We start from the raw sequence: 13,440 nt of genomic DNA on the forward strand, positions 1-13,440 counted from the left end.
AAATCGAACCCGCACTCCCACCATCACTCACCTGGCTTACCTCGTCGTCCTCAGAACTTTCCCCTGCCAACGCCCAGAAGCGGCTGCCGCCCGATGACGCCGGCTGGAGGAGGGGCGCAGCGTGTGCCGCCCTGCCCCCCAGGCCCTTCTGCACCGCCGTCCACTCCTCCTCGGAGCAGACCGCCTCCTCCACCCACAGGCCGAGCGAGTCGCCGCTGCCTCCTATCCGTACAGGAGCCGTTGGGAGTGCACTCGCCTCCATCTCCCCTCTCAACTCCCCCCTCGTCTTGTTTGTTGCTCCACTGCACATAAAGGTTCCATGATCTCTTAAAAAAGATTCTCCTCTATTTACTTCTTTTGCAAGGGAAAAAAGGTTCCATGATTCCATAATACGGGAAAATATCGGGTGATACGGCTCACCACATGATACGCTGCTTCAGGATTGTGTTTTGCGTTGGATCTGCATGCAACGGACAGGATCAACTCGCTCATCATTTACACATGCCCCCTTGATACATTTGCATCTGCACCCTCGAAAATAGTCTGTCTTTGCAAACTCATAACAGATTTCCACATCTCTCCTCAAGATCCCAATAGTTTTGAGTTTTACCTACAAGTATTGAATATTGTAGCCCGGTTGCTCTTATTTGCACCAAACCAAGAGGCGTGGATTGATCAAACTTAAATCACATAATTAGGCCATGTTCGCTTACTTCATAGGGGATTAGTCAACAGAAAATGAATCAACCAAGAAATGTAAAGATGAAATCTTGCCCGGCTGAAACAAATAAGCAACAATGTTTACAAGTTCATAAAGTAATCCAGTATGACAAGCGACAACAAAAATCATCTAAAATATGCAATCATTGGTACAACAAGCGACAACAAAAATCCAATATGGCTAAAGTAAGCACTCTGTTTACAAGTTCATACAGATTCAACAATGTTTCTTTTACTTATGGCATGGCAGTAATCCAAAGACGATATCGAGCAAGTTCCTCTATGGTGGCGTTGAGGGCATCAAGTTCGGCCTTGTGCACGAGCAGCTTGACCACCTGCACAACCAGCCTCTGGTTACAGTAATCCGGAGATTGGGGTCATAGCGGCTGCTGCTGCAAGAAACACTTACACTTATTATTTTTTCAAGCAAAATCCAAAGCCATGAAAGCAAGCTGCTAAATAGTTACTACTCCCTCTGTTCATTTTTATAAGACCTTGAAGACATTTCAGACAATGTATAAAATAGATCATTTTGAGTTGTCTGAAAGGACTTACAAAAGTGAATGGAGGGAGTACATTATTTGGGTAAGATAGAAGCTCATAAAGAAGACCGTATAATTAAGTAGCAGCATGAACCAAAATGAGTAGAGTATCCACACATATGTTTTGATTAGTACAGAGTAAGGAATATGTAAATTCTCTTCCATGCACAAGAGTTTGAGTTGTAGCAAAAATTTGCTTCGTAAAGTTTTCTCTACAAATAACTAAAAGATACATGTAACAGGCTCAGACAATTTCTAGAAATAACTGTTCCAAATCAAGTAGTTATACTAAGTTTTAAAATTGATAGGTAGCTGACAAAACACATTTTTCTACTAGAATGCTTTTGGACTTTTAGTGTGTGACACAATTTTGCTTGCATCAAGGAAAAATGAGTATTGGATCAAGGAAAAGGGAGTACTGGACTATGCATAGGAAGACAATAGAATTGCTTCAGGACTGATTTTTTATTAACTGATCATAAGATAGATGATTCTTATTATTATCGCTTCTGATGCTTGCCCTTCATAGAAGAGGAGATCATCAAGTGCAACTCCAACTAAAGTAAATCTGCTTATTACGACGTAAATAACTTATTTTTAGCCTTCAAACTTTTCTAATTCGTGTTGCTAAGAACTGAGAATAACTTCAGTTGTCTTTGAGTTTGAATTAGTTAGCCACATCAAGTGTAAGTGTTGTGACACTCAAGTCCCGTGGAAGGAATTTGCCAAAGAAAGAAGCACATTCTTGTGTGTCTATATGTGGTCAAACTTATTTCCCACTGAAAATTCATTACAACATAAAGACTTCTGTACATATTTTCATGGATGGCTTCCACTGATTAAGTGCTACATTTATTTTGCGAATGTCACAGGGGTTACATTGTGGAGAGAAAACTCAGAAAACAATCTTATGTAATCTGAAAAAGTAGATGCTGGACAAACACTATGGGATGAGAGGATAAAGTAACCAGATAGAGCTCGACACCTTTGATATGTGTTGCACTTTTCGAGGAACGGATTGCCAACAAGCATGGAGTACAACTCTGGAGGATGCAGATGCCAAACACATTTGGAGGATGCAGATCGAACTTCAACCTCTACAACCGACACAGATAACTTGCCTTGCACCAATAGATTCAGCTCAGACACTGGTGATGATTGGACATATCTCATGGTAGTCGGCAGCACAACGTGGACTTGCGCCATGGTACGCCACTCCAGCGGCTCGGAGAGGAATCACCCAATCGATGACTCCCCCAGCGCAGACATCCAATGCTAAAACTAAAGCAAAATCAAGAAATCAAACAAGAGAAAATGGCCCACGATGCAACAAAGAAGACGGCGCTGCCTCTTCCCGATCCTTGCTGTGTACATTCTCCAGCTACGTCGGTGGTGGAGAGAGGTTTATTTCAGCCTGCTTAGGTTTAGAGTTTGTATCGGATCTGAGCAACGGACTCAGTGACCGCGCACGAGATGAATAGGTTGTGTATTATTGGGGCTAGGTTAGAAAGAGTGCATGGGACTGCCGTCATGGTGGCTGGTGGCCGTGGAACAACCCTCACGTGCCCGGCGGTGGCGGCGACGGGGGAGCGAGCAGGACAGAATACAAAGGCGAAGATGACGAAGGGAACCAGACTTGTCGCTCAATTACAAGATAGTCTAGGGTGCAGTATGCATATTGTGCAATGGGATAGGAGTCTACTTCATCCTGTCCCTCTGGTACAGATCTGACGCTCCATATAGTACTGGATCACCGTATCATGTGATGTGCCGTATCACTAGATACGCACTCTCCATAATACTCCAACTCCTTGCAGCAATGCCATGGGCTATTTCCAGTTTGCCGCTCAATGCAGCAGATTGCCGGCATAGTGCACACTGCACATGATGCTGCGAGCTGCGCCGGCATATTCGCGCTGACTTTGTCTTTTTGGTTTCTTTTGTATGGTTTTCTTATTTTTCCTTTAGGTGTTTAATATCGGTTTTCTATTTTTGCCACCTTTCACAAGCACAAGTTTTGTATGCATGATTTCTTTCGCCTCCTTTCATTACAAACATGAGTTGGCGCATCTCGCGTGCCATCTATCAAAATGGACAATTGAATGTCCATAGGCATGTCTGAACGTGTCCGCGGACAGTGCTAGCGGTGCCGGACATGTAAGCCTATACATCAAATGTATATCCCTTTTCTTAAAGATGAAATAAAACTAAATCAAATGTCCGCCATGTAGCATCACTTTGAGCCATTGATCGATAACAATTCAAGCATGCATGTAAATAAAAATACCAGATGTTCAACATTTTTTTTAATTCCATCGATCCCAAATTAAACCATACTTCTCGAAACTTCGAAAGTGGCCTTCATCTCAAGATTTCTCTCCTCGAACTTGACCTTCTTCATCGCCACGTGTTCTTCCATGTTGAAAGGATCGATATGGTTGACTAGAGGAGGGGTGAATAGGCAACTACCAATTTTTAGCTTTTCTTAACAAATTAGGGTTTGCAACAAATAGGCTATCTAGATATGCAACTAGGTGAGCAACCTATATGATGCAAGCAACACAAGTAACAAAAGCAAGCAAGAGATATGACACAAGTAAAGCTTGCACAAAGTAAAACTAAGAGATAACCACAAGTGGAGTCGGGGGAGATGAGGATGTGTTACCGAAGTTCCTTCCCTTTGAGAGGAAGTATGTCTCCGTTGGAGCGGTGTGGAGGCACAATGCTTCCCAAAAAGCCACTAGGGTCACCGTATTCTCCTCACGCCATCACGCAATGCGGAATGCCATGATTCCACTAGTGGTGCCCTTGAAGGCGGCGACCGGACCTTTACAAACAAGGTTGGGGCTCTCTCCACAATCGAATTGGAGACTCCCAACAAAACCACGAAGCTTCACCACAATGGAATGTGGCTCAGAGGTGACCTCAACCGTCTAGGGTGCTCAAAAACCCAAGAGTAACAAGATCCGCAAGGGATTGGTAGGGGGAATCAAATTTCTTTTGGTAGAAGTGTAGATCTGGGCCTTCTCAACCAATCCCTAGAAAATCAACAAGTTTGATTGGCTAGGGAGAGATATCCGGCGAAAATGAGCTTTGGAGCAACAATGGAGCTTGGGGGAAAAGAGGCGAGTCTTCTTAGAGAAGAAGACCCTCTATATATAGTGGGGAAAATCCAACCGTTTTATGTCCTCAGCCTGCATCTAAGCGGTACTACTGCTTCGGCGGTACTACTCAGTCCAGCACAGAAACCAGTGGAGACAGAGGTGGTAGTGCCGCAGGAGCCGTACTACCGGAGCCCTAAGCGGTACTACCGCTTAGACGATCTGGCCAGCACTGAGCAGCAGTACTCGGGTGTGCTAGGATGGCAGTATCGCGCTAAGCGGCACTACCTCACTATTAACGCTCTAGTACCGCTTAAGGAAAAACACGCAACCGAAAGTAGCACAGGGGGAAACCCTAAGCGGTACTGGCAACGGTACTAGGCGCGGTAGTACCGTGCGAGCGGTACTACCGGTCTATTGTTGTGCCAGTGCCGCTAATTATAGAAGAGGCAACCGAAAGTTGTAGAGAAAGAAATCCCCTAAGCGGTAGTAGGACAGTAGTGACCACCGGTAGTACCGCAGGGCGGTACTTGTTGGGGAACGCAGTAATTTCAAAAAATTTCCTACGCACACGCAAGATCATGGTGATGCATAGCAACGAGAGGGGAGAGTGTTGTCTACGTACCCACGCAGACCGACTGCGGAAGCGTTGACGCAACGTAGAGGAAGTAGTCGTACGTCTTCCCGATCCGACCGATCCAAGCACCGTTACTCCGGCACCTCCGAGTTCTTAGCACACGTACAGCTCGATGACGATCCCCGGGCTCCGATCCAGCAAAGCATCGGGGAGGAGTTCCTCAGCACGACGGCGTGGTGACGATCTTGATGTTCTACTATCGCAGGGCTTCGCCTAAGCACCGCTACAATATGATCGAGGTGGAATATGGTGGTAGGGGGCACCGCACACGGCTAAGGAATGATCTCAAGGATCAACTTGTGTGTCTAGAGGTGCCCCCCTGCCCCCGTATATAAAGGATCCAAGGGGGAGGGGGCGGCCGGCCAGGAGGAGGGCGCAGGAGGAGTCCTACTCCTACCGGGAGTAGGACTCCCCCCCCCAATCCTAGTTGGAATAGGATTCCCCGAGGGGGAAAGAGAGAGAGGGGGGCCGGCCACCTCTCCTTGTCCTAATAGGACTAGGGGAAGGGGGAGGCGCGCGGCCCACCTTGGGCTGCCCCTTTCTCCTTTCCACTAAAGCCCACTAAGGCCCATATAGCTCCCGGGGGGTTCCGGTAACCTCCCGGTACTCCTGTAAAATCTCGATTTCACCCGGAACACTTCCGATATCCAAACATAGGATTCCAATATATCAATCTTTATGTCTCGACCATTTCGAGACTCCTCGTCATGTCCGTGATCACATCCGGGACTCCGAACTAACTTCGGTACATCAAAATGCATAAACTCATAATAACTGTCATCGTAACGTTAAGCGTGCGGACCCTACGGTTCGAGAACAATGCAGACATGACTGAGACACATCTCCGGTCAATAACCAATAGCAGGACCTGGATGCCCATATTGGCTCCTACATATTCTACGAAGATCTTTATCGGTCAGACCGCATAACAACATACGTTGTTCCCTTTGTCATCGGTATGTTACTTGCCCAAGATTCGATCGTCGGTATCCAATACCTAGTTCAATCTCGTTACCGGCAAGTCTCTTTACTCGTTCCGTAATACATCATCTCACAACTAACATATTAGTTGTAATGCTTGCAAGGCTTACGTGATGTGTATTACTGAGAGGGCCCAGAGATACCTCTCCGACAATCGGAGTGACAAATCCTAATCTCGAAATACGCCAACCCAACATGTACCTTTGGAGACACCTGTAATGCTCCTTTATAATCACCCAGTTACGTTGTGACGTTTGGTAGCACCCAAAGTGTTCCTCCGGTAAACGGGAGTTGCATAATCTCATAGTCATAGGAACATGTATAAGTTATGAAGAAAGAAATAGCAACATACTAAACGATCGGGTACTAAGCTAATGGAATGGGTCATGTCAATCAGATCATTCAACTAATGATGTGACCTCGTTAATAAAATAACAACTATTTGTTCATGGTTAGGAAACATAACCATCTTTGATTAACGAGCTAGTCAAGTAGAGGCACACTAGTGACACTAAGTTTGTCTATGTATTCACACATGTATTATGTTTCCGGTTAATACAATTCTAGCATGAATAATAAACATTTATCATGATATAAGGAAATAAATAATAACTTTATTATTGCCTCTAGGGCATATTTCCTTCAGTACTACCCTGGTCGCAAGCGGTACTACCGTTAGTGCTAAATTTACTTGACTTAGAAAACAGGTCAGACGAGCTCCGGGAAAGCGAAAAGGTAATGATGGTGAAAGAGAGGTTGTGTACATGATGATTCCACCCATACCATTCCAGCGCGGACCCCCTCTTAATAGTACGGGATTCCTAGAACTCAAACCATCGAAAAGTAATCGATAGGAAAAACTTCATCTTCTGTGGAAGTCTATGAGGGGCAACACCATCTTATGCCAACTAGAGTAAACTTTGAAAAATCTCGATGCACATGGTTAGTCCACAAAGCGTATTGTCATAAATCACAAAAACCACTAAAGGAGAAATATGCCCTAACAATCTCCCCCTTTTTGGTGAAATGATGACAATACGGGATTTTCATAGGAAAGCAATAGGCACATAAGGAAACCCCAAACCACACAATATAGACGGGCTCCCCCTAGGTGTGTGCACTAATTAAATATGCCTTTGGAATGCAAAGTGCACACATGAGGATCAACACTCCCCCTATATTTTATAGAAAGGGAAACAATGCAACTACAAGATAAAAAAGCTAAGCAAAGAAGCAATAGAACATGCATATGTGAGATAAAAATGAACTAGGGAGCAATAAGAGAGAACTCACACATAATAAGACATAAATATTTAGATAAGGAAGCATATGTCTCACACCATATGATAAGGTCTCACAGGTCACACAATCCCAAAGCAAATGAAGATAAAGAGTTCACAAGCGATAAAAGATCAAGAAAAGAAGGCAAGCCTGTGACTCAGCAACCCTGCAGAAAGACAAATCCCAGGTCCTAGACCTCTCTCCCCCTTTAGCATCGAGACACCAAAAGGGGCAAAGAGTGACCTAACGCAACTCCAGGTGGCACTAGTCTCCTCCCATGTACTCGTCAGACTCCTCAGAATCAGACCCATCAGCAGACTCCTCGTGCTCCTTGGACTCCTCCTCGATCTCTTGATCCTGAGCTGGAGCAGATGTAGCACCATTGGACTCCTCCGAGTCCGTCCAATGAGAATACAAAGAAATCCATTTGTCCTCTGGAGTGATACAATCCTCAGAGCCATCCTGAACCGGAATCTCAAGCTTCCTCATGATAGCTTTCCTCTCCTGACGTGCCTTCTGGCATCCACATGTGACAAGTACATCTTGTGCTGAACATCATTCTGAAGGCAAAAGAGTTTCTTCACCTTGTGTTTGAGCTTAGCCGCCCAACCTGACTGTCCGAAGGAATGCTCAGTGTCTGGAGCATAATCATCATCACCATGATCCTCCATAGAAGCAGAAGGAATCACCGCCTCTGGACAATGAGTAGGAGCCCAAAGCTCCTTCTGACGCAAGTTGAGAACGTCATGAGAAGTCAAGGGCCCGGTCTCAAGAGGCTCATGAGGGAAAGTGGAGCTCCAGATAGTCTGAATCAACTTGTAGAGGAAGGGGGCATAGATCGGGCAATGATCACCATAAGTAGCATTCACCAGCTCCTTCCACATGACATGAGAGACATCCAAGACTGCATCTGTGCCCTTCTCAGGTGGCACATCAGTAACATATCCACAAGGTTCCCATGCACCTTGTCCAAGTTGCCAACACGAGGAAAGAGGGTGTGCAGGAAAATGTGATGCATAATGTCAAAGAATGGCTTCAGTTCCTTCTTAATACCTTTGTCTGTGTTGGTGATGATCATATGAGGACGCAACTTATCCTTGTGAGTAGGACCCCCTCATGGTGAGGATGAAGGCCAAGGGGCTGCTTTAGCCCCTCATCAGGGTAACCCAGAAGCTCCAAAAATGCACCCCAAGTGGTGCGCAGCTGCCTGCCATTGGTCATCCAGACCATAGTGCGCTCGACATTTGTGCCATACCATACGGTTGCAAAGAACTGCGCAACTAACTCTGCATCGAAGTCATAGTTGAATGTCATGAGGGCCGCGATGTTGAGCTATTCACGGAGGGCACGAGCTTCTCCTAAATATGCATGGTACTTCTCCATATGTTCCATGTTGATTGACTTTGTCTTGACAAACAAATTCTTCCTTCCCTTAAGCCGGTCATAGTACACAAGGGATTGATCCTTGTTCCAGAAGGAGGTGCCAATAAGTGAGGGATCCTGATGAAGGGTGTAAGGGTTCTGCTCATAGTATTGCCAATACTCATTTTGCTTCAACTCAACAGTTGTCTTGACACGTTCCTTCTTCTTGCGAGCAACTGACTTGACATTGGACTTGCCCTTGTTCCTGGCAGACTTACGACGAGCAGGAGGAGGTGTGGGGGCCACCTCTTCTTCTCATTCTTCTTCTTCGGAATAGACAACTCTAGCAAAGTGGGTGCACCCACATTTGGATGGGGGATTCACATTCTTGCGACGGCCTCTGTAGCTACTACCACCTAGAGAGGACACAGAGACATCAAGGGAAAGCAAATGAACACATATTGCATAAGCCAAAGAGATACAAAAGTGAGATTTGAAGTGATAGGTAGATTCTGGAAATTGGGACCCAAGCAGTAGTACCGTTCCAAGGGGAGCGGTAGTACTGCTCAAAAGGGAGCGGTAGTACCACCCGGTACAGTTGTGCACAGATTCATAAGTACCGGAGATCCCAAGTTCAAAATTTGACAACCTAAAATTTCGTATCTCCTATCTAGCAGTCATTCCACGTCCTACTCAAGTCAAGATTTACCAAAAAATCCCCAAGAGCACAAGCATTGCTCTAGAAACCTAGATTCAAAAGAGAGAACCATAGGAGAGACGAATGAGGGCAATACCAGAGTCCATGACGAGAGGAGATGGTGGGGAATGATCCCACCAGACAGAACCGAGGAAGACGACACGGAATCGGCCAGCCAAAGCGGCGGCCGGGGATGTTCTTGCCGCCTGTGAGAGAGAGGTGAAGGAAATATTCCCTAGAGGCAATAATAAAGTTGTTATATTTCCTTATATCATGATAAATGTTTATTATTCATGCTAGAATTGTATTAACCGGAAACTTGATACATGTGTGAATACATAGACAAAACAGAGTGCCCCTAGTATTCCTCTACTTGACTTGCTCGTTAATCAAAGATGGTTAAGTTTCCTGACCATAGACAGGTGTTGTCATTTGATGAACGGGATCACATCATTAGGAGAATGATGTGATGAACAAGAACCTTCCGTTAGCTTAGCATAATGATCATTGAGTTTTATTGCTATTGCTTTCTTCATGACTTATACATATTCCTTTGACTATGAGATTATGCAACTCCCGAATATCGGAGGAACACCTTGTGTCCTATCAAACTTCACAACATAACTGGTTGATTATAAAGATGCTCTACAGGTATCCCCGCAGGTGTTTGTTGGGTTGGCATAGATCGAGATTAGGATTTGTCACTCCGTGTATCAGAGAGGTATCTCTGGGCCCTCTCGGTAATGCGCATCACTATAAGCCTTGCAAGCAATGTGACTAATGAGTTAGTTACGGGATGATGCATTACGGAACGAGTAAAGAGACTTGCCGGTAACGAGATTGAACTAGGTATGAGGATACCGACGATCGAATCTCGGGCAAGTAACGTACCGATGACAAGGGAATGATGTATGTTGATATTGCGGTTTGACCGATAAAGATCTTCGTAGAATATGTAGGAACCAATATGAGCATCCAGGTTCCGCTATTGGTTATTGATCGAAGATGTGTCTCGGTCATGTCTACATAGTTCTCGAACCCGTAGGGTCCGCACGCTTAATGTTCGATGACGATTTGTATTATGAGTTATGTGTTTTGGTGACCGAAGATTGTTTGGAGTCCCGGATGAGATCACGAACATGACGAGGAGTCTCAAAATAGTCGAGAGGTAAATATTGATATATTGGACGGTAGTATTTGGACATCGGAATGGTTTCGAGATGTTTCAGATATTTATCGGAGTACCGAGGGGTTACTGGAACCCCCCGGGGAAGTAATGGGCCAACATGGGCCATAGGTGAGAGAGAGGGGAGCCCACAAGGATGGTGCGCGCCCTCCCCATGGGATGTCCGAATTGGACAAGGCGAAGGGGGCTCAGCCCCCTTTCCTTTCCCCCCTCTCCCTCTCCTTCCCTCTTTCCCCCTCCATGAGAAGGAAAAAAGGGGGGCAGAATCCTAGTAGGACTGGAGTCCTAGTAGGACTCCCCCCTCATGGCGCGCATCTGGTGGCCGGCCTCCTCCTTTCCCTCCTTTATATACGTGGGCAGGGCACCCCTTGGAGTGACACCAATTGTTCCAAGCTGTGTGCAGCGTCTCTCTCCACAGTTTACTCCTCCGGTCATATTCACATAGTGCTTAGGCAAAGCCCTGCGCGGATCACATCATCGTCATCGTCACCATGTCGTCGTGCTGACGAAACTATCCCTCGACCCTCTGCTGGATCAAGAGTTCGAGGGACGTCATCGAGCTGAACGTGTGCTGAACTCAGAGGTGTTGTACGTTCGGTACTTGATCGGTTGGATCACGAAGACGTTCGACTACATCAACCGTGTTAACCTAACGCTTCCGCTTTGGGTCTACGAGGGTACGTGAACATAGTCTACCCTCTCATTGCTATGCATCTCCTAGATAGATCTTGCATGATCGTAGGAATTTTTTTGAAATTGCATGCTACATTCCCCTACAGTGGCATCCGAGCCAGGTCTATGCGTAGATGATATGCACGAGTAGAACACAAAGAGTTGTGGGTGATAATAGTCATACTGCTTACCACCAACATCTTATTTTGATTTGGTGGTATTGTTGGATGAAGCGGCCTAGACCAACCTTACATGACCACGTTCATGAGACCAGTTCCTCCGACAGACATGCAACTTGTTTTGCATAAAGGTGGCTGGTGGGTGCCTGTTTCTCCAACTTTAGTTGAATCGAATTTGACTACGACCGGTCCTTGTTGAAGGTTAAAACATCACACTTGACAAAAAATCGTTGTGGTTTTGATGCGTAGGTTAAAACGGTTCTTGCTAGAAGCCCGTAGCAGCCACGTAAAACTTGCAACAACAAAGTAGAGGATGTCTAACTTGTTTTTGCAGGGCATGTTGTGATGTGATATGTTTAAGACATGATGTGATATATGTTGATGTATGAGATGATCATGTTTTGTAGAAGTTATCAGCAACTCGCAGGAGCCTTATGATTGTCACTTTATTGTATGAAATGCAAACACCATGTAATTGCTTTAATTTATCACTATGCGTTAGCAATAGTTGTAGAAGCAATAGTTGGCGAGACGACCACGACGCTACGATGGAGATCAAGGTGTCAAGACGGTGACTATGGAGATCATGACGGTGCTTTGGAGAGGGAGATCAAAGGCACAAGATGATGATGGCCATATCATGTCACATATTTTGATTGCATGTGATGTTTATCTTTTATGCATCTTATTTTGCTTAGTACAACGGTAGCATTATAAGATGATCCCTTACTAAAAATTTCAAGGTATAAGTGTTCACCTTGAGTATGCACCGTTGCGACAGTTCGTCGTACTGAGACACCATGTGATGATCGGGTGTGATAGGCTCTATGTTCACATACAACGGGTGCAAGAGAGTTTTGCACACGCAAAATACTCAGGTTAAACTTGACGAGCCTAGCATGTACAAACATGGCGTCGGAACACTGGAGACCAAAAGGTCGAACGTGAATCATATAGTAGATATGGTCAACATAGAGATGTTCACCATTGATGACTACTCCATCTCACGTGATGATCGGACATGGTTTAGTTGATTTGGATAACGTAATCATTGAGATGACCCGAGGGATGTCTATCTAAGTGGGAGTTCTTAAGTAATATGATTAATTGAACTTAATTTATCATGAACTTAGTCCTGATAGTATTTGCATATCTATGTTGTAGATCAATAGCTCGCGTATATCTCCCCTGTTTTATTTTTGATATGTTCCTAGAGAAAACTAGTTGAAAGATGATAGTAGCAATGATGCGTACTGGGTCCGTGATCTGAGGATTATCCTCATTGTTGCACAGAAGAATTATGTCCTTGATGCACCGGTAGGTGACAGACCTATTGCAGGAGTAGATGCAGACGTTATGACCGTTTGGAAAGCTTGGTATTATGACTACTTGATAGTTTAGTGCGCCATGCTTTACGGCTTAGAATCGGGGCTGCAAAGACGTTTTAAACGCCACAGAGCATATGAGATGTTCCAAGAGCTGAAATTGATATTTCAGACTCATGCCCGTGTTAAGAGGTATGAGACCTCTGGCAAGTACTTTGCCTACAAGATGGAGGAGGATAGCTCAACCAGTGAGCATGTCCTTAGAATGTCTGGGGTACTACAATCGCTTGAATCAAGTGGGAGTTAATCTTCTAGATAAGATAGTGATTAGTAGAATTCTCTACTCACTATCACCAAGCTACTTGAACTTCGTGATGAACTATAATATTTAAGGGATGACGAAAATGATTCCCAAGCTCTTCGCAATGCTGAAATCAACAAAGGTAGAAATCAAGAAAGAGCATCAAGTGTTGATGGTTAACAAGACCACTAGTTTCAAGAAAAAGGGCAACAGACAAAAAGGGAACTTCAAGAAGAACAACAAACAAGTTGCCGCTCCCATGAAGAAGCCCAAAGCTAGACCCAAGCCTAAAACTGAGTGCTTGTACTTCAAAGGAAATGGTCACCGGAAGCGGAACTGCCCCAAATACTTGGCGGATACGAAGGATGGCAAAGTGAACAAAGGTATATTTGATATACATGTTATTGATGTGTACTTTACTAGTGTTCATAGTAGCCCCTGGGTATTTGATACCGG

The sequence above is a fragment of the Triticum urartu genome, chromosome 7 (assembly GCF_003073215.2).
Source record: "Triticum urartu cultivar G1812 chromosome 7, Tu2.1, whole genome shotgun sequence".
NCBI classification, from domain to species: Eukaryota; Viridiplantae; Streptophyta; class Magnoliopsida; order Poales; family Poaceae; genus Triticum; species Triticum urartu.